Source organism: Heterocephalus glaber, unplaced genomic scaffold (assembly GCF_053883595.1).
Source record: "Heterocephalus glaber isolate CG9 unplaced genomic scaffold, H.glaber_assembly_v1.0 deba00001447, whole genome shotgun sequence".
Lineage (NCBI taxonomy): Eukaryota > Metazoa > Chordata > Mammalia > Rodentia > Bathyergidae > Heterocephalus > Heterocephalus glaber.
Window position 1 is genome coordinate 5,553,477 of NW_028258299.1, and position 26,248 is coordinate 5,579,724.

General features: G+C 58.2%; 2 long non-coding RNA genes across 4 annotated transcripts in view; one reads left to right on the forward strand and one right to left on the reverse strand.

Moving 5' to 3' along the window:
• The window catches only part of LOC101718530 (uncharacterized), a 33,342-nt gene extending 10,492 nt beyond the window's left edge, over positions 1 to 22,850 (reverse strand). The window contains exon 1 of the long non-coding RNA XR_015452521.1: positions 20,267 to 22,850. This is a non-coding gene — a long non-coding RNA (uncharacterized LOC101718530). The remainder of the gene's footprint in view (positions 1 to 20,266) is intronic.
• On the forward strand, positions 8,825 to 13,449 carry LOC147827374 (uncharacterized). Of its 3 annotated transcripts, none has more exons than XR_015452524.1 (3): positions 8,825 to 9,940; positions 10,042 to 10,260; positions 12,074 to 13,449. It is a non-coding gene; the product is annotated as an uncharacterized LOC147827374 (long non-coding RNA). The 3 variants fall into 3 exon arrangements; XR_015452523.1 differs by having other exon boundaries at positions 8,825 to 9,658; positions 9,840 to 10,260; XR_015452522.1 differs by having other exon boundaries at positions 8,825 to 10,260.
• Positions 22,851 to 26,248: the final 3,398 nt, after the last annotated feature.

The following is a 26,248-nucleotide window of genomic DNA, read 5'->3' on the forward strand; positions in this document are numbered from 1 at the left end:
AGACCCTGTCTCAGAAAGAAATAAAACATAGCTCATGCTATAAAAACAAAGAGGATCCAGGCTCCATATACATTTTCCCTTTCCATACCAAGAAAGCGGAAAATCGAAAATGCTTTTCTAACACCCAGGCCACACTTCCACACACAAACACAGCAACTTCCTCCCTCAGCAAATTTCCCGCCCCTTGCTCAGCCTGCGGCCTTTTGCTCACGTCAGAGATGAGTGGCATGTTGGGCATCAAGGGAAGACAGGCCACCTGCTTGGCGGCCAGGGAGGCCGGCACTGCTGGGGACCGACTGGCTCCACCTGTCTGGCATCGTCTCACTGCCTCCTCGGCCTGGCACCGCTGCCAGGGCCGGGCTGGCTGCCCACACCCGGGCCCCTCCCCTGCGTCCCTGTCCTGACCTGTCCCCAGCCAGCCGGGCCCTGGACCTCCCTCCAGAGTCACCTGGGCTCTAACCCTAAAAAGCCCAGAGGGAAGGAACGCAGAGGGAGGGAGGACAAACCCCGGCCCCAGCCCAGCCAGCAGTCCTGGCCGAGGCCCCAGCCGCCAGGGTGAGGCCAGGTGGCACTGTGGGGTGGCCACCAGGGCTGAGAGCTGGGCCACCTGAGTTCAAGCGTGCAGTTCTGAGCTGGCCGGAGATGCAGAACAGAAACAGCGGGAGCCTGAGGGAACTGCGGGCACAGTGCCATCTCCCCAGCGAGGCTTCCGGGCGCCACCCTGGAGCAGAGCTCTGGGCCCCGCTGGGACACCAGGACCCACTTTCCCAGGGATGGGACTGAGATCCAGCCTGACCTCCTTCCTGCCGGGGACAGGTGGACAGATGGCCACGTGTGCCGGGTGTGGCTGGCCGGGTCTGCATTCCATCTTCAGAGCAAGGCTGGGCCCCATGCAAAGCCTGAGGCCTGGCCAGCTGCCCTAAGAGCAACCGGGGCCTGCCGGGCGGTGACCAGTAGGTCCATCTGGGCACCTGACCACCTGCTCATAAACAGCCGCCCCTGTCGGAGGCCACAGGAAAACCCCAGCCAGGCGCTGTCAAGGTCAGACGGCCCCAGCTCTCAGATCACCCGAGGGTCATGGGGCACAGGCTCAAACCAGCGAGGGGGCCCTCGGGGCACTCTGAGTGGTGATGGCACTGGTCCGTGGGGAGATAGCCACCTAGCTGCGCTGAGAAGCCAGCGAGGACTTCTGCTTCGGCGGGCCGGAAAGCACCTCGTGGATTTGTGTCCAGGTCCCATGATCCTCATCCGGGATGCCCCAAGTCTGATGGCTGCTCGGCTGCTCGTGATCAGGGCTGGGTGAGTCACCGACCCAAGCCAGCGATGAGGTCAGCTTTTAGGAAAGGAACAAAGAAAGCCACCGAGGGCCTGGGCGCCTGGGACGATGGGGGGCGCCTGGGACGATGGGGGACGCCAGATCCCTGACACAGGAGCTGCGGCCTTGTCTGGGGACAGGGCTGGGTGGGGTGCAGCTGTGTGCAGAACAGCAGCCACAGCGCACGGGACGTCCCCCCGCCCAGAACAGTCCGGCCTGGGGTCCACGGCCCCGTGACTGAGAGACCTCCTGCAGTGGGGTCCTGAGGCGTTGCCCATCATCACCAGTGTGACCCTGGGCCCAGAGGATGGAACAGCTCCTCCCCGAGCAGGACCAGGTTTCAGGGCCCTGTGTGTCTGGGGGCCCCCTGGGAAGAGACCCCAGGGTGGGGACTTGTCAGGCTGATCGTGGCCCCTCTGGCCCCCGGCTGAGGGCCCGAAAGCAAGGTCCAAGGGAAGCGAGAGGGCCAGAGAGAGGAGCTCAGCTGGCAGGAGCTGCGCTCTTGTCCTGTCCCTCCTGAGTTGCAGCCTCACCACCCATCTGCCGTCCCGAGAGGCCAGACCAGGACGGACGGACGGGAGGGACCGGATGCGCGCCCGCCTCTCAGCAGCCTGGCGGTGCCCAAGGGAAGTGGAGAGCCGAGTGACCTCGAGGAGCCGGGAGAGACCCGGCCACCACCCTGAGCCCCGCCTCACACTCCCTGGCGCCTTGCCCGGCCTGCCACTGTGCTCACTGGAAACCGGAAACCGTCCCCAAGTGGTGGGGAACAGAAATGTGCCCCGCCCATCAACTTCACCCAGTGAATCACCTGACTTCTGACCAGCATTTTATTTTAAAATTCTAGATCTAGGTGTGGCAGCTCACGCCTATAATCCTGGCACCTTTAGGAGGCTGAGGCAGGAGGATTGCTGTGAGTTGGAGGCCAGCCTGGGACACACAGAGTGACACTGTCTCAAAATAACAAATACTACAAATAAAATAAAATTCTAGAAGGAGTAAATTCTAATCAGGAAAAAAAAACAACCAAGAACAAGGCCCGGTATCTTGAGGACACATGTCTCACCTCAGCGCCTTGGGAAAATCCCTGGCATCCTGGCTGAGAAGGCATAGTAAGTGAGCCAGGTTGCCCGACTCCAGAAAACTGTCCCCGAAAGAGACCGGGAAAGGACAATGGACAGAGGGGAAGGGTTGACGGTGGCAGAGCTGGGGCCCCAGGGTGGAAATGGAGGCTGCTGGTCAGGACCACAGCGCGTAGAGCTGGTGATGAGGAGGAGTAGCACACACGGCAAAGCACCTGCGAACCCGGCCTCTCCCAGCCACCGGCCGCGGCCGCCCCATGAGGTCACCCTCCCTGCTGCCCTCGCTGGCTGCAGCACCCCTGCAACCTCTGGACCCCGCGTCGGCTTTCCCATGCACACCCTTGGTGACCGGGCCTCACGCCTGGCACCAACCTGGCTGCCTCAGCCCCTCCTGCGGGCACCAGGGGGCGCTGGCTCCCCTCAGGGCAGCTGCTTTGGATGACCCCATGGTCTCCTGTGGCACCCCACTTTCCCAGGCTCCCCGCTCCTTCGGGAGCACTGGAGACCCAGAGACCTGGGGCTGACCCTGGAGACAAGCTGCACACTGGCTGCTCTGAAGGTGTCCAGCCCCAGGGACGTCGAGTGTAAAATGAGAATGTAACTGGGCAGAGCCACACCACATTTCAGCCCCACGCAGTGGCGCCCGGTCCTCGCTGCTGATCGGTTCTGGGGATCGTGATGAGGACATGAGTGCCAAATAAACTGCTTCGGTTGGAAAGGGTGGGGAGTCGGGTGGGGAGCAGGCACCCACAAGTTCTGGCTTTTGCATCGAGTACCAAGCCAATAATGAGTACTGGGACAAATGTTCGAAAAATATGTCAAGTACCAAGTAATCCCAGCACTTGGGAGGCTGAGGCAGGAGGATCTCCATGAGCTTGAGGTAATGTCAAGGTAGCAAATTCGATGGGTTTGAAAGCAATGATGAAGCTATGGCTCCACCATAAGAGGATGTAAAGGAAGACTGAGGGGCTAACTTTACTGTATCTTCAAAAGAATGAAGATGTGTTATGTACATGGAGCCGACTCCCCATGATGAAAGCAATCACTATGCACTGCAAACGTGGACTCAGAAAAATGAAAAGTAAAGCATACACAGGGGCAGGCTGGCTGCAGCTCAGTGCCTGTGTGCTGGCTTAGCATGCACAAGGGCCTGGGCTCTGTCCTCAGACCAGAAAAACCAAGCAGCTGCAGGTGTCCGGAATGCTGCTTCCGGCTTCGGTTGTCTTGGAGAACAAGGAATCTGTAAGTCAGCCGCACTCGCTCCGGGGGTCTCCCAGGTTTAAACTGCTGCCTGGAACTGAAGAGCGAGCACAGTCCTGTCGGGACATCTGTCCTCAGCCTCTGCTCCGACCCCGATCGCTGTGCCACCCACCGCAGTGGCCAAAGACACCGGGACAAAATGTTCATCCAAGTCCTGGGGCCCGGGAAGGTGGCGCCCGCAGAGCCTGAGATGAGAACATCCTGGGCCCTACATCTAGTGACAAATGTCCTTGGAAAGAGGCAGAAAAGGATCGAGACAGGCAGAGACAGAGGTCGGAGCCAGGCGGCCGCAGCGCAGGAGGCAGCAACTCAGAGACGAGGCAGGGTCTGTCCCCGGGCTGGAGGGATTCTGGCCTTCTGGTCCCCATAACTCGAGACGATGAATGTCTGGGATTTTAAGCCACCCTGTCTGTAGCCATTGGTTACTTACAGCGGCACAGGAAACGCCTGCACTGCCAGAGTCAGAGCAAACTCATTCAGTGGTGCACCGGGGAGGAGGAATGAGAAGGTAGAGTGAGAGGGGCAGCCCGAACCCTGCTCCCTCTCTTCCCTGAAGGCCTGATCACCCCCGAGAGGCGGCTCCCCTCTCCCAACTTCACACTGAGCTGAGGTTCAATCGCAAGCAAATGACACAGCTGACATTAAACAAAAGCAAGACAGGAGGGCAACAGTGCTTCTCAATGAGTTCCAGCTCTTCTGCTGCTGCTGGGGTACAGGCACCCAGCCTCTGAACTCCATGGCATTAGCTTGTACATTACACATGGCACTAATCTAACCAGGGCTGGGATCCTCTCACCGTATAAGAATTCAGAAGCAGTGACTGGGAAGCAAAGAAGGGGTTTGCTGAAGTCAGCCTCATTGACAAGGCCAAGGAGAGAAATGAGAGGTGGAGAACAACAGAGCAACAGAAATACACTCTCGCCAGCAAAACACACTCGCCAACATGTGCAAAGGCCCTGTGGTCTGAGGCTGGAGTCTTCTGGCTATTGATCACACAGCATAGCACAGTGGCTCGGCTCATATTCAAAGGTAATATCAGTCTCAACAGGGAAAGTCAGAATTGAGTTTAATCTGCTCCAAGAAGCAAGGCGCTTTCTGAGGGAGAGCCGGAGGGGGGCTTCGCTTCTGTCTGCTCCTGATCCTGAGTTGAGGCTGTTTGTTTTTGCCGACGAACAGGTGACTCAGGAAGCTGTGTAGCCACCACGGCTTTAAAGACACCAAGACACTGTGTAGCCAGGATCACTTACGGATGAGAGTCCACGGGACTGACCTGCCAGGTGTCCTGAGACTGTTAAGCAGGTGACTTCCATCAACATTGGGCCTGTGGTTTGGGCTGAGATCACTATGGTAGGTGCCTCAGGCAAGTGTTTTAATTCACTGATTACCACTTGTCCAAAAAAAGAAAGAGGTTGGTGTGGTGCTGCACACCTGTAATCCTAGCATTTGGGAGGCTGAGGCAGGCGGATCGGTGAAAGTTTAAGGCCAGTTTGAGCTACTTATTTTTATTTATTTATTTGGTACCTGGGATCGAACTCCAGTCCTTGCACTTGCGCAGCAGGGGGCAAAACCACTGAGCTAAATCCCTGGCCCCCCAGTTTGAGCTACTTAGAGACCATGTCTCAGAACAAAAACAAGAACAAACAAACAACAACAGACAAGTAAACAAGGGTTTCCCAGGAATCTGCTTGGCTCTGAGAGGGTCCTGTCCAGAGGTGCTTTGTGCCCAGAAGACAAACCACCCACAAGAGGTGACTCCTTGTTCCACTTCCCGATGAGGTGGGGCACAGTGGCTGACACTTTATCCCCCCCTGACCCCACAGCACATGGAGGGAGCCCGCAGGGGCTGCCCATGCGCTTGCTCTCTCTCCTCCGAACATGCACACGCCGTTCCCTTCGCCTGCCTGTCCCTGCGCTGAACTCCAGAGTGATCCCCACACCTATGGGGAGGGAAGTCTCCTGTGATGTCCCAGATACAGCGTCCCACCCTCCCCTCTGCTCGCTCTGCCCCAGATGTGGGGGATGTGGTCGTGACTATGTCAGTGCCGGGCACAGTACTGACACAGCTTGTGAACCCAGGAATGCATGAATGAATGGATGGGTGGATGGGTGGGTGGATGGATGGGCGGATGAATGAATGAATGGATGGGTGAATGAATAAATGGATGAAAGAGTGGATGAATGGATGGACGGAAGAGTGGATGGATAGATGAATGAGTGCGTGAATGTAAGAATTACTGGTGGATGAATGAATGAGTGACTAGAGGGATCAATGAATGTGTGACTGACATTCCCCGCTGGGCCCTCTGCTGACTTTGCCTCAAGGGCCCCAGCTCCGGTTGACTTTTTTTTTTGGTACTGGGGATCGAACTCGGGACCTTGGGTTTTCGAGGCAGGTGGCATCCGGTTGACTTTTGTACAACCCCTGGGGCCCATTAACCACAGAGATGGTGACTGTCAGTCACTCCCTTCCAGGGTGCTCGGCCCTTTCTCACAGGCTGGCAGTTGCTGCCCTGACAAATAACCAGTGGGGCCGAAGAGCCACACAAGGAGTCACAATGTGGGGACAGAGCTCTGGTCACTGCCTCCCCCGTGCGGGACCTTCCCTTCCCTCGTGGAGGGCAGGGCCTGCCACTGCCTTCCAAGCACAGGATGCAGTGAAGGGCTGGACTCACCCCACCCTGTCCAAGCCCGTGAGACTCCTGACCTCAGAGGAGGCAACCGCTGTGCTGAGAGCCCTGGGCTGGGGGGTGAAGGGCTTTATTTTTTGGTACCAGGGATCGAACTCGGGACCTTGCGCTTGCAAGGCAGGCAGCGGAACCACTGAGCTAAATCCCCAGCCCTGGCAAAGGGTTTTGGACAGTAGCGCTGCCCACTGCCAGCCGGGAGCCACCAGTTATGCGAGTGGTCGCGGGTGAGGTCTCTTCCCTGGCTGAGGACCCCTGACCCACAGACACGGCGAGATGACACACGTGTGTGCTCCAAGCTCTGAGCACATACAGATTAACGCAATGACAATTGCACGACAATGATGACAACGTCCCAGAGGACCTTCACGCCCACTGTGGCTCCCACATGACGCTGGCACCTCCAGCTTGACAGCAATGACAATGACGGCTACAGACTGAGTGGCATCACACAGCCAAACACTGGTGCCGAGTGACCCAACCCAGCCAAGCCTCAGTTTCCCTCCTGGGTAAAAATGGGCACAGCTTCGGGGGCCTCAGAGCTGGGTGATGGGAGCAGAGGGGTGATGTTTTCCAAATGCTGGGCACAGCACTGGGCACAGGTGAGAGCTCCACACGACGCACCTTATTCCAAAACAAGAAAATAGGTCAAGAGAACAAGACTCGCCCAGCCTGGCTGAGGGACCTTCTCACTCCCACTAATGGTTTTCACATTTCTCTGCTTCCTTAGACACAACTAACGAAGTGAATTCGGCACATACTGAGGGAGAAGTGGAGGTGTCAGCCTGCAGCACAGTAACGAAGCCTAAAGGGAAACGGTTCCCACGATGAACATCATTAGCGCTTGCTCGCAGTCAGAGCCTCGTTTAGAGAGAAAGTGTGAGTCTGTCAGGGGGAGTGGGGAGAGGCGGGAAGTGTTTCCCTTTTTAATTCAGGGTGGAAGGATGTGGTTTAGGACTGGTTCCAAAGGAAGCCAGGCACAGTGGTGCATGCCTGTAATGCCAGCCCTTGGGAGGCTGAGGCAGGAGGATTGCTGAAACTTCGAGGCCAGGCTGCATTACATAGCGAGACCCTGTCTTGAATGCATAAATGGAAGGATGAATGAATGGGAATGTAGCTCACTTCAAAGGCCCTGGGTTCATACTCTGGCCAGCCCTTTCTCCCCGGTGGCTGTTCTGGCTCCTCTGCCACTGTCCCCTGTAGTGGATGTTGAAACACCACTTTCCTGGCAAGGGCTCTGTGAACTGAGGCAGGAGGGTCTCCCACCCACGCCAGCCCGGCACCACCTACCTGTCCAAGGTATCCAGCCCACAGCGGGGGAATGGGAGCAGGTGCGTTCAGAAGTGGCTCAGTTCCATCAAAATGGATCCCCAGCCTAGAGGTGCAGCTCAGCGGCACTCTGCATGCGTGATACCTCAGGTTCAACCCCCAGCATGGCAGAAAGAAAAAAGGACACCTTTCCTGGCACATTCAGGGCGGTATGGCCGTGGACACCACCCTGTGCAAACCCTTCCTTTCTTTTTGGCATCAGCTCAGGCACTTTACTTGCTTTACATATTTGCAGTACTAGTTTTGAAAATATGAAAGCACCAATTTTTAGGAAGGGGAAGAATTTTTGCAATGTAAGAAAAAACAAATAAAAACACCCAGACCTCTCTGATTCTATCAGCACAGAGGACTGCACGGCTCTTCTGGTTTTTTTTGGTACTGGGGATCAGACTCGGGACCTTGCACTTGCCAGGTAGGTCCCGGAACCACTGAGCCAAATCCCCAGCCCAATTTTTTTTTGGTACCGGGGATCGAACTCAGGTTCTTTCGTTTGCAAGGTACGCGGTGGAACCACTGAGCTAAATCCTTGGCCTGGCTCTTCTGATTTAGGGAAAGGTAGCAAGGTGCCTCTGTCACGGATGCCACCTAAGAGCTGCCTGGCAGGCCGTTCCGCAGGTGATGCTCCAGTCTGACTACTCATACAGCGACCCCGAGAAGTAGGTCCTATCGCAAGCCCAACTCCACAGATGAGGAGCGAAAACCCATAGTAAGCTCTGTTTCCAAATCCACACAGCCGGTGACAGAGATGGGCTGGGAGGTGGGTCCGGAACTACAGAGAGGTCCTGGCCAGAATGCTGGGGGCCTGGGAGGGCCGGGAGCGGCCTCAGGGATGGATGGAAATGGCGTCAGTCACGGGCACAGTGCCAGCTCCCAAAGCCTGCACTGGAGAGCAGCCTCTGATCTGACCTCATCCTTGCTTCCGTGGGACACTCAGTACTGAGCACCATGCTGCGTCCCTGTCCCTTTTCAAACACAGCCAGCCCAGGGCCTTTGCACATACTGACCCTTCGCCCTACAAAGCCGTCCTCCTCCTCTCTGTTCAGGTTTCTCCTAATGACTCACCGCACACCGCACACAGCCAGCACTCAGTAAATATTTGCCGACCTCGTTATTTTCTCAGGCACGATTTGATCTCCGTGAACCAGAGGCCATGTGTCCCGTAGCTGAGGACAGCATTTCCTTCACCTAGGAGAGCCTTAGGGGGCTGTGGCCAGGATGCTATTTCAGGAGGGCCTGGGGCCGCCTGATTTGAGCATCAGGGGCTTGGGCAGAGTTAAGTGCAGTCCTCATGGCTGCCAGGGCTGTGAGCTAGGGGACCCCAGAGAAAGCTAGATAGGAGAGCAGAGCAGGCTGGGGAGTCAGGAAGGGGCTGCTAGCTACATGGCAGCAGATGCCAATGGCCCCAGGGCACCCCTGCTGCTGCCCCTGCAGGCCCCAGGTTCAAGGGCAGTGCCGGAAAGTACAGCTCCTCCCAGCTCAGCCTAGGGCACTACAACCCAGCAGGAGGGAGAGGCTCAGGGCAGTGGCCTTTGTCCCAGAGGTCTCAGAACCGGAGGCAGAGGCAGAGTTGGACCTACACAACTTGGAGTGTCACTCTGCCCCAGGCTCTAGGGGCCCGGTGCCCACGCGTCAGAAGCTGCGGGCTCTGGCTTTGCTGCAGAGCCCTGCCCCGTGGGCCACCTGACGTAGAAATGGGGACAGTATCCAACCAGTGGCGCCTGAGTGCTGCCGGCCAGGCCCACCCTAACCTGCAGGGACCACCCTCCGGGGTCTCCCTCCTGACCGCGGCTATCAGGCTGGCCAGCAGGGGGCACTCACGTTCCCCTTGGGGACAGGAGGAGGGAAGCCCCTCTGTCCCTGCTTTAGAACAAGACCCCCAAAGACCTGACCCCTACATAGCGCTACTTCAGTGACCAAAGCAATTTCCCCACCCACGAGACTTCTCGGCACGACCCCGCGTGGCCAGGGCCAATGTCCCCCCCACTTGCAAGGTGAGGAAGGAAACCGGGGAGGTCGAGGCATTTGCTCAGCTCCGGGGCTGGGGAGCTTCGTGGGAAAGGCAGGGTCCCTACTTCCCATGCTGGCTCCGGCTGCGCGTCCTCACATCCACAACGGAGCCAGGGAAAACGAGCCAGCCCCGCGACACCGTCCAAAAGAATCCTTTTTCTCCAGAGATTATGAAATCAGAGAGCATCTCGTGCTTCTCGGAAGCTCTTTCCCTGAGACACGGAGGCCACAGGGCTGACGAGGAGGCTCCTTACGAGGACTCAAAGGTTGGTGCACACGCACCGAGCACACGCGCGTTTACCTGGGCCCCAGGCGCAGAGAGCGGGTCGCACCGCGTCCGGTTGATCCTGCCCGGGCTCGATTGCAGGACTCGGCTTGGCCTCCAAGAGCCCTCGATCCGCACGCTCACGTCGCCGAGGCCCAGCCGGGGCGGAAGACAAGCCCAGGCAAGCCCGGCGGGGCCGCGCTCAGGCTCCAGCGCCAGGCTCGCGTCTCCAAGGCCGGCGAGCCGACCGGAGGGGCTGGGCTTGCCCCGACCGACGGCGCGGCCGCGTCCCCTCCCTCGGAAGCGCACAGCAGAGACCAGGTGAGGGGGGCGGGACCCCGAGGGCGGCGCAGCGTGGTGCGCGGTCGCGCGGGGGCGCAGGGGCGCACGGCGGGGCGGCCGGGTCCCACCGCGCCGGCCGGGTCCCACCGCGCCGGGCACAGGGCGCGGGCCGAGCCTTCTCCCTGTCGCCGCCCGTCGCGGGTGGCGCTTTCAGGGCGGGAGCGCGTTGTTCGCGCAGCGCCCTCGCCCCCTGCCGCCGGCTCCCGGGCTCCCTCGCCCTCCGCGTCAGCGCGAGCCTGTTCGAGAGACCGAGGCTCGAGCGGGCCGGGGAGAAACAAACGAAACCCACCGGCTGGCTGCTCCGGGGCAGGATCCCGAGGCTGGACCCGGCGCCTCTCCGACAGCGCCTCGCTGGAGAGCTCGGGGTCCCCGGAGCCCGGGCCGAAAGAAAAGGGAAGGAGCGTCCAGGGCCTGGACCGGGCACCCTGCGCCCGCGCCCCGAGTTCCGGCGGCGCTGCGGACCCTGCGCTGGGCTAGCGGGGTGCGGGGCTCGGGCTTCCATCCTGGCCTCGAAGTGTCCGGGAAACGGGGGGCTCCAGCCCGGAGGCGCGCGCCTCGCATTGCTCCCTGTTCCCACGCTGTCCCGCGCGCACGCGCGCTGCCCGACGCACCGGGGTGGGGGGAGTCACAGCGGGACATCCCTGAGGACGCCGCCCACTGCTGTGGGGAAGGGGGCGTCCCGCCTGCCATCAGGTCCCCAACCCTTACAGGGTCCATGCAGTCCGACCCAGGGAGCCTCCCTGGCGAAGCTGCTCTTGGGCCCACTGCGCCCGGCACTAAGTGGACAGAGTCTCGGTAAGTCCCCTTGGAAGTGCTTCTGCTTGGAGCTCCGTACAGGACGGAAGTCGCAGCAGGAGCAGCAAACCGTCTTGGCGGCGGGAGCACCGAGACACACACACCTCTGCCTTCCCGTGTGGAGACCGCGCTGTGCAGAGCCGGGTCCCCTCCACGAGCGCCAGGCTGCGGTCGAAGCTGGCCTCGGTGTTGGCAGATAGCGGGAGTGTCATTCCTCCTGCACTGGGGCAAAGCGAGTCCTTGGGCGGACAGGGAAGCAAACGCTGCCCAGGCGTGTGGTCACCTTGGCCTGGGGGAGCAAGGGGAGGCCAGGCATGAGTGCCCCCCTCTGCAAATGGGGTTCCCCAGGCTAAGAGGGGTGCAGCTGCGGAAGGGCTGGACTGCTGTCTGTCCCGAAGGGGCCTAGAGGAGCAGTCAGGAGTCCGCGTGCGGGTGCTGGCACAGGCCTGGCCTCCCTTCCCCACACCAGCGGAGGGGGGCAGGGGCAAAGCCGCTCATCCCTGGCACCCCCGGGGGGCCTGACATTGGAGGGCCGGCGAGACTCAGGAGGGTCGGCCTGGAGGGCCTGGAGGAGGCACAGGGCAAGCAAAGGGCCTGCTTTCGTGCCCCCTCGGCGGGTTCTGGTCCCGACTCCCCTGTGACCTTGGACAGTCCTCACAGGCATCTCCGGCAACCTTCATGAGTCTGAGAGGAGCGCTGGCCGTGCCCCATTTACAGATAAGGAAACTGAGGACCGCAGAGGGAAAACTGCCACCATCACAGGCAGGACCAGGCTCCAGATCCGTGCCTGGGAGACCCCAAGCTCTGATTTCCTAAGCTCCTGCATCTTGCCTCCACCTAGCACGTTTGCCTGAGCGCGGGTCCTTGTCTACACTGACAGCATCCAGCTCATAAACACTGTGGAAAAAATGAACGGATGGATTAATGGACAGCAGCCCCCTCCGCCGTGGCCATGAGGCCTTCCTGAGCTCTTTTTTTTTTCTTATTTTCCTTTTAGAGTCACCAGGACGCCCTGCCCTGGACAGTTGACACTTTAGACGCCAGACTGCCAACAAGAGAACTGAAATAACCTGATTCTTACCCGCTTTTCTACCCACAGAGGCCCATCAATCCAGGTCTCCTTTTCTGCCTCCTTTACGAAGGATTTTGTGAACAGGGCCATTTGCAAAACACAGCCTGAGATCCCCAGCCCACCTGTGATTCCCTGTAGATCCAGGCGGTACCCGATCCACCACCTGCAGCTTACACCTCCCCGCCAGGCTGCAAGGGGGCCTGGACAGGTGTCACCGTGTTCCTGGGTGTGGCCACCATGGACCCTGGGAAGCCTCAGTGTCTCCAGCTTTCTCATGGAGACCCAGAGTCGGTGGTGCCACCTGCTTGGCCTCCCACTCTGAGATGATCTTTTCAACACTTTGTAAGTGCTCAGGAGACTTCCAGATGCAAGCCCAGGAGTACTGAGCTCCATGGGGCTGTGACGTCCAACAGTGAGAATTTACGAAGGAGGATGGATACACCCTGAATTAGGGAGCGGTAATGGTCGCATCCCTTTGTGAATGTCCTGAAGCCTACTGAAGTGTACACTTTAAATGCTGAAGTTTATAGTAAGTTGATCTTGGCTCAAAAGAGAAAAAAGGCCGAGCAGGATGGTGCACACCTGGAACCACAAAACACTGGGAGGATCACAAGTTCAAGCCCAGTGTGGGCATTTTAGTGACTTAGAAGACCTGGACTAGACATAAAGAATGAAAAAATGGCTGAAGATGTAGCTTAGGGTGAAGACCCTGGGCTCAATCCCCAGAACTGAAGAAGAGGGGAGACAGAGAGAGAAAAGGGGGAGAGAAGAGAGGGGGAGAGTGGCAAAGGCCAGAAGTAGAAACACTCCAGCACTTGGGAGGCTGAGTCAGGCGGGTCAGGAATTTGAGGCCAGCCTGCACTTCATGATGAGATCCTGTCTCAAAAACAGAGAGAAGAAAGCTACCACTCCTGGCCTTCCTTCCTGGCTAGAAATACATGGCAGGAACCCAAGGGGTCACCCAAAGCCCACTGCTTCCCCTCGCTGAGAAGAGCTCCCCCTAGTGGTGGGTCAGGGAACTCAAGCATCCTGTGAGAGCCGAGGGGTGGCGTAGCCCCAAGGGGCAGGAAGTCCAGGGGGCCCAGCCACCCACTCCTGGACAGGACTGCGTCTGGGGTCCTGCAGAGAGAGGCGCTGGGGAGGGGCTTTCTCCACTAAGGTCCGGCCTCAGAGAACTCCTGGGTTAGAGGGGGTCTTGGGTGTCCGCCTGCCATGGTTTTCAAGGCTTTGCCCCTGAATAAGGAAGCCCAGGTTGAGGAGCTGGGGAAGAAATCGCCACCAGAATAAAAATAGCAAACAAATCTAAGAAGTCGAAATTCTGCAGGAAGGGGAGGGCTGGTTTGTTTGTTTTTTGTACCGAACTTGGGTCCTTGCGCTTGCGCAGCAGGCGCCAGAACCACTGAGCTACATCCCCGGGCCTGAGGACTGGTTTTGAGGGTGCCTCGTGGGTGTGCTGACTGGGCACTTCGGCCCGTGCACTGCAGAGCCCTGCTAATTTCCCATTACTACAGTGGCCCTGTAGCTCACCTATCAGAGCCATTTTCTAACTCAGGACAGGGGGCCAGCTTACTCGGAGGAGATATTCCTTGAGCCCCCAATTAATATGAAGATGACAATTACTTAATCCATGCAACGTGTTGCTTAACTTCTATTTGTGGGTACTGGCTATGGGGTGTGCACTGCTCTGTGTCCCACACTGTACCACATTCAGCTCCCTATCGCTCCCTCTGTGGGGTTCCTGGGATTAAGCCCACTGAGCAGATGGTAAACTGAGTCAGGGACGCTCTGGTCTCATGTCCCGTCTAAAAGGTCATTCAGACTAGGCGTGGTGGCACACTCCTGTGATCCCAGCACTCAGGACGCTGAGGCAGGAAGGTCACTAGGAGTTCGAGGCCAGCCTGAACTACATAGTGAGACCCTGTCTCAAAAACAATAAATAAATAAATAAATAAAAATAAATAAATAGTCGTACAGCCTTCTGAGCAGCAGCCCTGGGATTTGGACCTGAGAGGTGGCCAGTTTCCCACCCCATGGTGCACTGCATGACACCCACAGTGCCATCTGACAGAAGCCCTGGCCACGGGGGAAACCCCTCTAGTTTTATTGAAATGTATGAAAATTCCCTGACCTTCAGCCCAGAGAAGTGAGAGGTGCCCAGTCTGTCTGAGGTATGGATACTTTCTTTTATTTTCTTATGGGAGGAGGTTCAGACAGGGTCTCCCTGTGCAGCCCAGACTGGCCTTGAACTTTCAGCGATCCTCCTGCCTCAGCCTCCCTAGTCCTGGGATCACCGGTGTGCGCCACCACGCCTGGCTCTCACCTGGGACAGGGCCAGTTTCCTTGTGACATCCAGACTGATGGAGAACCCAGGCTCTGTCCTAAGGGTTATGGGGAGGATGTTGTCCCCGTCCAAGGATCCCCCTGAAAGAACCCCGGGCCACAGCTCACCCCAAGGCTCACAGTCAGTGTCCAAGAGGCACCCACTACCCACAGGCAGTTTAGGAATTAATTCATGAAATAGAACTTACAACTCAGTTCCTCCTGGTAGCCCTGCTACCAGTGGCTGCCTCTTGGATTGTGCTTTGGTTATAGCGCAACAGTCTCCAGAAGCCTCAGAAAGCGCAAAGAACTGGCCCTCAACTCCCCCAGCCTCCTGTCTTACTACACTGCCCCTGCCTGTCTCAGAGTGTAACAGGCTGGTGCCACCACAGGGCCTTTGCACTTGCGGCTCCCCTGGCCTGGATCACTCATTTCCCAGACACCCCCAGGGTTGGCTCCCTCCTCCCTCCTGGTCTCTCCTCAAATGCCACTGATCCAGGCCCCTCCATGCTCTGTTCTTGCTTTACTGTCAAACACCTGTGTGTGTCTGTGTCCCCCCACCCTGGCCTCCAGGACATGAACGTCTCTGTCCACTTCTGAATCTCAGCCTCTGAGACAGTCGCCGCCCGCACCTGCTGAACTGGACTGGCTGTTGCTGCTGCCTAAGCTCGCGCCTTTGACCCCCTTCTCCCTGGCCCCACTGCGCCTCCTCCTCCCAGCAGCAAATGTCCATCCACCTGCATCAGGGACTCAGGCTGCACTCGAAGGTTCCGGTGCCTCTGAGCCCAGGGTTCCTTAGGAGAAAAACCGCTTTCTGTTCTTCAGGGGGATTCGAGCTGCTCCATCTCGGTAGCATCCTTCTCCAGTGCTGTGTTCAAAGGACTTGCTCCTGTCGCCTGAGGCCTGGTGTCCTCCTGCCTGCCCTTCCCAGGGGATCAGACAGACCAGGGCGTGGGGGCCACCTTTGCGGCCACCTCACTCACCACCAACAGCTGCCACATGGAAGTGGGAAGCAGAGGCTGTGACAGCTGAGTGACTTCCTGTCATCCCAGCACTTGGGAGGCTGAGGCAGGAGGATCTCTGGGAGTTTGAGGCCAGCCTGGGCTACATGGTGAGACCCTGTCTCCAAATAAATAAATGAATAAATAGGCAAGAAGGAAAGGGAGCCCTGTGCCAGGAGGGACTTGGGTGCCCAACAGAAGGGAGGAGCCACCCCTGGGGTTCAGAGCCTGGAGTGCAGAGAGGCTGTGGGCGGAGGAGCCTCACAGGGCAGAGACCCGGTTACGCCCACTGCCCAGCCGCTGTGACATCACATCCAGGACAGCAGAGCCAAGAGAAAGAGCCAGCCAGGAAGCACCGGGCCCCACAGTCGTCAACAGTCCGTGCCCGGGGACCTTGGCTCACGACCCCAGCGGACGCCTCTCCCCTCTACCCCGCCTGGATGGGGCAGTGTCAGGGAGCTGAGTCCGCACCCCTTGCGTGAAGTAAGCTGCAGCTTAGCCTCACTCGCGTCTCTCTGTTAACAGGGGCGATGCTCACAAGGCCCTCAGAAAAGCCTACATGGCCGGGTGTGGTGGTGCACAACTGTGATCCCACCACTCGGGAAGCTGAGGCAGGAGGATCACCAGGAGCTTGAGGCCAGCCTGGGCCACACAGCGATACCCTGTCTCAAAAAAAAAAAGTCTAGGGCCGGGGATTTAGCTCAGTGCTTCCGGTGCCTGCCTTGCAAACGCAAGGTCCCGAGTTCGATCCCCGGTACCAAAAAAGAAAAAAAAAGGTCTATGTTGAAAGCCACCAGACCCAGCGGGAAAAGAGGCAAAGGGGCAACTCGTGGGCCTTCCTGGCGGGAGCTGGGTGCTCCGAGAAGGCAGCTGCTTTGGATCTCCAGGGCCTCAGGAGCAGAGCAGTTCTGAAGACTACACCAGTCCCGAGGCCGGTGCCCATCAAGGAGGGCTGAGGGACACCAGGTGGTGGCTCACAGTCCCCTCGCCTGCCCTCCCTGGGCACGAGGGGCTCAGCGAGCTCCTTGGCCGCCCTGACCGCTTTGCTCCTTTGGGGTCCCCGGGACCCAGGGATGAGCGACGGGGAGCCTCACAGTTTTCATACCCGCCCGACCCTCCCTTTGGAAGAAAAGCCAAGACAGACCAGCTCCTCGCAATGGCTGCTGTGAGGTCAGCAGGATGCATTACACAGAGGGCCCGGACCTTGGCGGGACCACCCATGACAGCCCGGTGCAGGGTCTTTCAGAGCACACGGGGCACGTGGGGCACCACCACCCTCAGGATTTCACCGAAGGGAGAGACGCTGAGACGGCGCTCATGCTCTGTAAACTCCCGTACGAAAAGCGGAATGCCCTTCTCCCTAGCACACAGCCCATTTCCGACATCACTGTGCTGGGTGAGGCTGCACGGACCCCGGCCCACCCCGCCCCGCACACACCCTGCAGTGAGAACTCGAGTGACCTGCGCAGGAATCTGAGCCCCGCACGGGACGGCCACCTAGCAAGGCCCCTAACCCTGAACCCTGGGTCACAGCACAGCACGAGCTTCCGTCCTGGTCCAGGACGAGGACCCGAAAGGAAGGAGGAAAGGCAGGTGCTGAGCCAGCTCTGACCCCGAGAGGCGAGGCTTCGGCCCTACTGTCCAGCAGGGAGGTGCTGCTGATGGACTGATTGATCAATTGATTTTTGTGGCCCTGGGGATGGAACCCAGGGCCTTCACACTGAGCTACATCCCCAGCACCTTTATGTTTTTATTTTGAGACTAAGCTACTAAATCGCTCAGGCTGGGCTTGAATTTAAGGTCCTCTTGTCGCAGCCTCTCAGAGCGCTGGGATGACAGGTGTGCGCCTCTGAGCCTGGCTGATGCTGTTGATTTTTTAAAAGGTACATAGACTTTGTCCTTTTCAGACATTTTTACAGCTCAGATTCTCTTGTGGATGGATGCCAGGTGTGTGCACACGCGTGTGTGTCTGTGTGTGCGTGTGCATGTGTGCATGTGTGTGCATGCATGTGTGTGCGCTGCTGGGCATTAAACCCAGGCCTCGCACACGGTAGGGAAGTGCTCTACCACTGAGCTACACCCCCGCCTCCAATAAATTCTTCTTCGGTTGAACTGAATAGTTAAGCAGGCACTACCAAGAATTCTGTGGGGGACAAAATAATTTGACATCGTTAGGGTCAGAGAACTAACTTTCACTGTTGGTTCCCGGGAGATGGCCCTGGCTCAGCTGCTGGCGGGGCCTGTGCCTGTTAAACTCACTGGACACCACACAGAGCCCAGCCAGGGTCTGGCTGCTTCCCTGGCCTGTGGCTCTCATGCTCACATGCCACGCTGCACTGCAGCCACGCCAGCCCGAACTGGAGGATGGGGGGGGGGGGCGACGGGCGACTGCGGAGCAGAACACCAAGAGGTCTACAAAGCAGCAAGTTCACAAGACCGACGGAAATGGGCCATCTCCTGGAAAGGCACAGGATCCACTTCCCGGGAGCTGAAGGTCGCCCAGACGTACTCAATCAGCGACAATATTGGGGAGGAAAGAGGAACTCACCTATAATCCCAGCGCTCTGGGAGGCCGAGGCAGGAGGATCACAAGTTTGAAGCCAGCCTGGGTAATTTAGTGACTTAGCAAGTCCCTGTCTCAGAATAAAAAGTATATATAAAAAAGGGCTGGGCATGTAGCTCAGTGTGAGTTGGGAGGCCGTCTGTGGCCGCCCTGCTCCAGGACGGTCAGCCCTCCTGGGGGACACTGCAACACTGCAAGCCTCTCAGATAACAGCTGTGTCTTCCTAGAGTGGAGGATGGGACTAACCCAAGGAGTGAGAACAAACCGAGAAAGTCGAAGCACGCACCTCTTTTCAAAAACGAAAAGCGGGGAGGACCCGGAGATGACACAGATACTGTATGGCACCAGAATGTCTAAGTAAATTCCCTCTTCTTATGAATCGAAGCATAATCTTGAAAAACTTTCCTGCCTGAACTCACGGGACCAAATAAAACCCCAAGCCAGGTCCAGTAGCGGCAGTCCGGGTTTCCTCCCTGCGTCCTCGGGAGCCCTCTGCTGGCGAAAGTCTGGATTACAGCGCTAATCACCGCCCAGGGAGCCGCCTGCCTCCAGCGGACCCAGCTGTGCAGAACTGCAAAGGTGGGGACTATAAAGAAGCCCAGTGGTTTCTCCCTTGGCTCTCTGCCCAGTGAGAGTTGTAAAGCAGAGGTGCCGCAAACCAGATCAAAGGCAGCGTTCAGTTTCTGGAGCCGCCCTGCCTGCTGTCTGGTCGGCTTGACCCATGATTCTTAGGGCTCCAGGTCCAAGTCTCCTCCTGGCCCCCAGCCTCCTTACCTCGTCCTATTTCACCAGAGTCAGGGCGCCCGCTGGGTCCAGCGCTGATGATCTCGTCCTAAGCCCCTAGGCCAGGAGGGAACTTTTCTCGGGGAATTCCAGGTCAGCCCTGGGTGAGCTTCCTGTGGCCTTGGGAAAGTCAGCTCTATCCCGGCTCAGCTTTGGCTTGGAGCAGATCCTTTGCAAGCAGCTTCCACCTCTGACCTGGGTGTGTGCGGCTCTACCTTGCCATGGGCATCAGGGTTAAAGTTGAAGTGCATAAAGGAAAGGCAGGACCTGTTCCTTCTGCAGATCTGCTAAGAATGAGGACAGCAGAGAAACTGCTGACTCTGCACGGAGGGAAACAAAAAATGCTCGGTGCGGGGCGGGGGATTTAGCTTAGTGGTTCCACTGCCTGCCTCACAAGCACAAGGACCCAGGTTCGATCCCCAGTACCAAAAAAAAAAAATGCTTGGTGGGAAGGGCGAGGGTCTGGCGCTGGAGCCCTGAAACCCCGCCCACACTCTCAGCCTTTCCCTGTGCCCCTGCCCGGCCCCTGACATCCCCTCTCTCCAGAGTCTGGGAACTGCCACCTTGCTGGTGAGCCAGGGAAGAAGCAGCCTATTTGGCCCCAACTTTTCCTTCTACTCCAGTCCCCAGGGGAGCCGCAGTGCTTAGCCGGCCACTTGGCCCTGCCTGGAGGATGAGCCCATCTCTCCCCACGTCCTTGGCAGGGAGCTGGCAGCCGCAGTGCTGTACCATCCCGGGCAAGTGAGAGGGCTCCTGGTGTCACAAGCCCAAGCAGGGCCCCCAACGGGTGACATCAGCTGGAGCAGGGTCACTGCCCCACTCCCCTTGGGCCCTGCAGCTCCTGCCCTTCCTCCTCTCCAGCCTCCTCCTCCTGCCGGTGCAATGCAGGTTCAGAGGGCAGCTCTCAAGGTGGAGAGCTTGACCCAAAGCCCTGGGGTGGGGTGGGGCAAGCAGCCACCGGCCTGGAAGCTCATCCGGCAGAAGTTTCGCGTCCCCGACTGGCTCACAAGCGTGCACGGCAAAAGTCACTTTCCGTCTTGCTGGAGACAGGGCTTTGGCCCAGAATGAGCCCCCCCAGGAGGAGCCAGCCAGCAATGTCGTGCCCCGGGCATGGTTTGAGTCCATTCAGGGCAGAAGGTGCTTCAGGACCCCCGGGCTGTCCTCCCTGTCCCCAGGTCCTTGGCTCCAGCCACCTAAGCCCAGCACACTGTCCTGGGGATCAGCAGCATCTGGACCCCATCCACGTTTTCTGGCCCTGCTTCCCCTACATCCAAGTTCAACCTTCCCAGAATTAACTGCATGACATCCAGGGAAAAGCTTCCCCCACCTCTTTGGAGACTCTGTCTCCATAAGGTGCCCCAGAAAAGCCAAGTGGCAGCATTCAAGAATGGGGTCCCAGAAGGTCCTTGGCCCTCAGCCCCAGGCTGCCTGAGTCAGGAGTCTCTTCCTTACCTCCAGCCAGCAAGGCAGCCTTGTCCTCCATGCTGGAGTCCGGGGTTCGGGACAGGAGATGGGAAGCCAGGGGAGGGGCACAGCGTGCTCCGAAGCCTTCCTGTCACTCCCAAGGGTCCGTCCTGGTCTCGGCTGGAGTTTCCCAACAGCACCCCGGCCCTTGGTGGGCGTTTGGTCTGAGGCGCCTGTGGAAATGGTCCATCCAAGGATGCACAAGCTCTGGGTCCAAGTTTGTCCTTCTTCCCCCTGGGGAGGGCTGCTCACTGCCCCAGCCCTCAACTCCAGAGAAGTATTGTCCTCAGGAAAAGGTGGTCTAAATAAAGCCAGGGACTCACTCCCTGCACCAATCAGCAGCGCCGCTGCCGGTCGGGTCAGAACGCCGGCTGCGCAGCCGCCGGGAGGTGGCCGTCGGGACGCGCGGGCGCAGGCAGAGCAGTGGTGCAGGGTCTCCGCATCGCGCCGCGGCTGCAGCCCCGCCGCCCTCAGCAATGCTGACTTGGCCCGAGCAGGCGGGCGGGCGGGAGGGGGAGGCCTGCAGCAGCCTAGGCTCCAATGGCCCTGCGCAAGGAGTGCCTGGTAGCCAGGGCAGCCAGGGCCCTGAGTCAGCGCTGCTGCACTGGGAGGTGTCGATGCGAGCCTGGGAGCCAGACCCGGGGCTACCTTGGGCCACATGGTGCATCCTTCTGCACCTCTTCATGCAACCCCCACCGAGCTCACAAGCAGCGCCGGCTCCTCGCGCCCAGAAACATGACAGCCCTGTCATGCACCCAGCTCTGGAGTCCTTGAGGGATGGAAGGATGGAGCATTCATTTCCAAGCCCAGCACAGAACTCACAGCTGTAACAGATCGGACCTGTGCCCTGAGCTGTCTGCTGCAAGGGGATGAGGTGTCCGGCGTAGTCTCCCCTTGTATTTCCTGCCTGAGAAGGCCTGCAAAATGCTGGCCCCATGTCCTGGGTCACTTCCCAGAGTGACTTCCTGTCCTGTTGCCCAAGAGGTGAAGGTGGCCAGGTCTGCAGGGCGGAGTGGATGCTGGGCTCATGTCACCTTGCTGCTGCATCTCTTAGCCCTGCTGCCCTGACATGGTCACCTTGCCCAGCCAGGGCTGGCCCGAGGGCAGGAGCCTCTCGCAGTGGACAGCAGCTGCTGTCCCTGCAGTGTCAGGCTGCCAGGCTGGAGCCACCTGCTCCCACACAGCGCATCTGTGGTGTTTCTGTCTCACTTGACCTCCCAGAGGGTGGTCAGAGGTCAGTGGACGTGGCAGCTCGCTGGGGGCCAGCAGCGGTGTCTGCTTTGCTGCTGGCCTCAGCAGGCCTTCCCTTAGCTACTTCCAGCTGGGAAAAATGCTCATCTGTCACCAGGCTGCAGGAGACACACGTAGAGGGGTGTCTGCCTGACGTACCCTCTCATCTCCAGCTCCCCATGTGAGGTCCCAGACAGCTCTAGCCTTGGATGAGGGGGAAACTGCAAGCCCAGGGCCATGCGGCCCATTGAGGCAGCTTCCAGGGCTGGGAGAGAGGAGCAGGGGGCACTGGTGTGAGGCCGGAGGGTGCACAAGTCCCACCTCAGTGTCACACGGTGCTGACCTCAAATGACCCACTGCGGGGGGGACCATCATGACACCTTTGGGAGCACCGAGCTCAAAACCAACTGCACCCAAGCACGTTCATCTGGAAAATTAAAGTTGCTGCAGATGAATGGGGAGAAGTCAAAGATGGTTTTAAATATACAGGAAATGTGTTAGAAAATGGAGCCAGAGAAAGGCTGGGAGGGAATTCCTAATTTTGGGGGAGCTGTGGTGTGCAGTCTGAGACCCCCCTCAAATCTGTGTCTCCCAAACACCTGCAGTGTGGGGAAAAGCCCCTCACACCCGAGGAGCATCAGTATCGGCAGCCCCTGCAGAGCACAGGTGGGTTCCACAGGCCTGGCGCTGTCTCCCCAGAGCCCAGTGTGCAGGGCACCCTGAAGTCACCCCACCTGCCAGCCCGCCAGGACCCCCAGCCACTCCCAGGGCTTGCATTTGTGTCTGACAAGACTGCTGCACCACTTGGGAGCAGATGTATCAAGAGGCCTGGAGTATTTTGGTCAAAAGGTCCTTTTGCTTCCCTTCGGGAGGAGTCACAGGAGCTGAATCCTGCAGTCTTGGGTCTACCCGGCAGATGTCCGCCTTGGCAGCCCGTGGCGTGACCCACAGTGCAGACCTGGAGCTCGCACTGTGCCATGGGGTGAGTCTGGGGTGCCACGCCAGGAGCGGGCACCCACAGACGCAGCTGCTTTTGGGGAGCTCTGGTTGGGGACAGGAGGAGCCCCTCAGGCTGCTTGTGTGGTGCCCCTGAAAGCAAGCACCTCCACCTCGCACCCCCGCACCATGTGCAGCCCTTGCTACCGAGCAGGGGTTTCATCTGGTTCTAAAATGCTGCAGCCTTGGCCCCTGGGGCCACAAATCATCTGGTTTCGAATTTCCCTCCAAATCTCATCTCAGTAAATCCAGGGGTGGGGGTGGGGAGGAAGAGAGAGAGAGAGAGCCTCAGTGAAGCCATACTCGTATCCCCGGGACTCCAGCCTGGCTGAGCCTCAGACCAGCCTTCTCCAGCCCGATCCCGGCAGCTAAAGAGCCAGTTAGCCAGACACAGGCCAGACACTCGGCACGAGGTGGTGGCAGGATGACAAGCACCGCGCTGGACTCATCAGTAAGTCTGCGGGGTCAGTGCCCCCCGCGTGTGGGAGAGAGAAAGTCCCCAAAGTGAGCTTCCTGCTGGGCTTGGGATTTGCGGGGAGCTGAGCGCTCCCCAGCCCCAGGTACTCGGCAAGCAAGCTGACCCGAGAGCGGGCACCCCCTTCCTCCTCCTCCTGTCTCCTCCCAGCGCTGCTGCCACCGCTGCGGCTCTGTCTGCAGTCACTTGAAGGAGAAAGATTTCGCAGTATGGCATTCTTAAAGCGGCACTGTCCAAATTCTCCTTCCAACCTCAGTGTCCCCGGCACCGCCAACTTACCGGGGTCCTCAGAGAGGGTGGGTGGGCGAGGAGACTGGGCTGGAGGGGTGGCTGGGTCAGACTCTGAGACTCAGCAAGGGTAAAGAGGAGGGAGACTGCACCTCGAGCGCCTCTGCAGCGAAACCAGGTTGCGGGGACTGCAGCGGGACTGCAATGGAGTAGATTTTTTTTTTTTTAAATCATAAAACCCCACCATGATTCCCTCCATAAACTTATATTCTTTGCAGCTTAATTAAAACACCAGGTGCAAACACGAAACGAACACGAGAAAGAACCTCCCTCCTTTTTTTTTTTCCAAAAAGAGTTGAAACAGCATTTTAAAATGATTTTTAAAGGTACTCCCTCCCCGAGCAACTGACTCAGCTTTCTCGCCGCGGTGTTGTTGAAAGCCATGCAGGAAAGAGCCAGGCTGGATGGAGTGCACGGAACAGGAGTTTCTGCAAAGTGCAGGGGGAGGACTGGGTTTCCCGGTGAAGACTGCCTTCTTAAACCCGAAGGAAAGGGGACCCGCCCGCCTCTGCCTGGGGAATGCGGAAACTAGCTGACCCGGCACCCAGAAACCAACACACCCCTCCCAGAAAGTTACCTCTCTCTACAGCCGGCAGCTGCTGTCCTGCCTGCCCGGATGCTGGCTACTCGCAGGCAGGCTGTGCTGGAGAGGCAGGACCCAAAATCAGAAGTGTCAGCTGGGTCCCCGCACGGAAAGGGTGCCAGGAGCCAGCGCTGCAGGCGGCGGCGGGCTGGCCCTCCCCTCCCCCAGTTTGATTTAAGCCCCGACTTTGCAGGGTGCCCACTCCTGTGACAGCACCACAGAGCTGTCTCCCTCCACACACCCCTCCCCCAGCCGGGTCCAAGCTCTGCTCCACTTCCCACATTTGCTCACCTGAAGGTCCTTTTGTTGCAAAAACAAAAGGAGACCGAGATTCTGCAGAATCCTAAATTTGGGAGAAGGTGGGATTTGTGCAGAAGTTGAAGAATTGCACCTTGGTACACAGGAAAAGGCAGGGGCAAACCCGTTTGGCTTCAGACAAGTGGACTATTGCTTTCTTCCACAAGGACAGAACTTGGCCAGGGGTGGGAAAGAAAAATGCCTCCCTGTGCCCCGGCAAATTTACAACATGGGGAAACCTCTGTTTTTTGAGTTCCCCGGAGAAAACCCCACTTCAAAATGCACGTGCGTGGAAGGGGCAGGGCCGCCGTGTCGGGTTTGCCAACTCCTAAAGTTCCTGGCCCTGCCTCTGGGTGAGCGGGGATCATCTGACATGCAGACAGGAATGGCATCGGGAAAGTTCCCCAGAGAAAGGCATTTGAGGTGCAGCTGTGGCGGAAGCAGCTCATCCTGGTGGAATCCACAGGGACATGCAGTGCGGAGCTGGGAGAGGGGAGAGGAAGGCAGGCAATCCCAGGTTCTAGTTCAGAACAACCTCAGAGTCTGCAGAAGGACGACAGAGGAGAAAGTGGGCGTGCGCGCATGTGTGTATGTGTGTGTGTGTGTGTACACCCATCTCAGGAGAGGGGCTAAAGCTGCCTTTCTAAATAAATTGTTCAGAAAGACCAATTGCATCCATTACACATGCATTTCATTACTGAAGACACCAGGAGAGGGACTTGAGGGACGAGAGGCCTGGATAGCCATGTCCGCTGCAGGGCACCATGGTCACATGGGCGCCGCAGGTCCAGGCTGGGCTGGCTACCCTGCCCACCTTCCTGTCTCCTGCTTTGACCACACAGCAGCTCTGCACTATGTGGGGGGACAGAGCCGAGGACCAGGTGCCGTCCGCTGTCCCCTCTCCCTCTCCTGTCACACCCTCCCGGGTGGTGGCAGTCTGGATAGCCTGCAGACCCCAGGGGCGTTGGCATGGAGGGGACCCCGGAGAGCACATAGCCAAATCCGCCCACTTCACAGACAGGAAAATGGAGCCTGAGCAACAACAGGACCTCACCAGAGACCACCTGGCTCGGAAGAGGTGGCCCTGGGATTACGAATCAGGTCTTCACAGCTGGGCCTGGTGGCTCACGCCTGTAATCTTGGCACTTGGGAGGCTGAGGCAGGAGGACTGCCTGAGTTCCAGGCCAGCCTAGGCTGTATAGTGAGACCCTATCTTAAAAAATAAAAAGAATTTGGGCCTTTAGGGTCTTGGTGTGATCTGGCATCTGTCATTAGACCCTTTGGGTTAGTCAGCTGCCTCTGCCACTTCTTCATGTGACCTTGACAGTCACCTCTCTGCTGTGCCACTGACCCCATCCCCTAGCACCAGAAGACATCCGGACAGAAGCCAAGGAACCCCAACTCTCTGAAATCAGGAAAGACACCAAGCAGCTGCTTCGTGGCCAGAGCCAAGACCAGACCCAAGGCAGCCCAGGGACACATTGGTGAAGATCCCTGTGATTCTGAGATCCAAGATGTCATCTGGATTAGTTTCTTTGGGTGTCCTAACAAATTATCACAGATACAGTGGTTAACACAGTGAAAATGTCTCATCTCCAGCGGCTGAAAGGCTCCCGGGGTGTTTGCAAGCCTTGGTGTTCTCCCACCTCTGTCTCTGCCTCCTCCGTGTCCTCTCCCCGCACCTTTTTTATTCTTATAAAGAAACATTGGAGCTTTGCTGGGGATTTAGCTCGGTGGTTCCAGTGCCTGCCTTGAAAGTGTAAGGTCCTGAGTTTGATTCCCTGTACCAAAAAAAGACACATTGGATTTAGGGCCACCCCAATCCACAATGATCTCATCTTCAGATGCTTAATTTCCCCCCGAGATCCTTCATCTAATTGTATCTACAAAAGACTCTTTTTCCAAGGAGGGTCACATTCACAGATGCCAAATGGACATATTTTTTGGGGGCCATGATTCAACCCCCTACATCCTCCAATGGAAATGTTCTTATGAGGACCACGGGAATGAACTGGGGTTGCCCAATTCTGGCTCGGGCTTTAGCAGGGCCTAACACGGGCTCCTTTGCTTACAAGAAGTTCATGGCTGTAGGCTTCTTAGT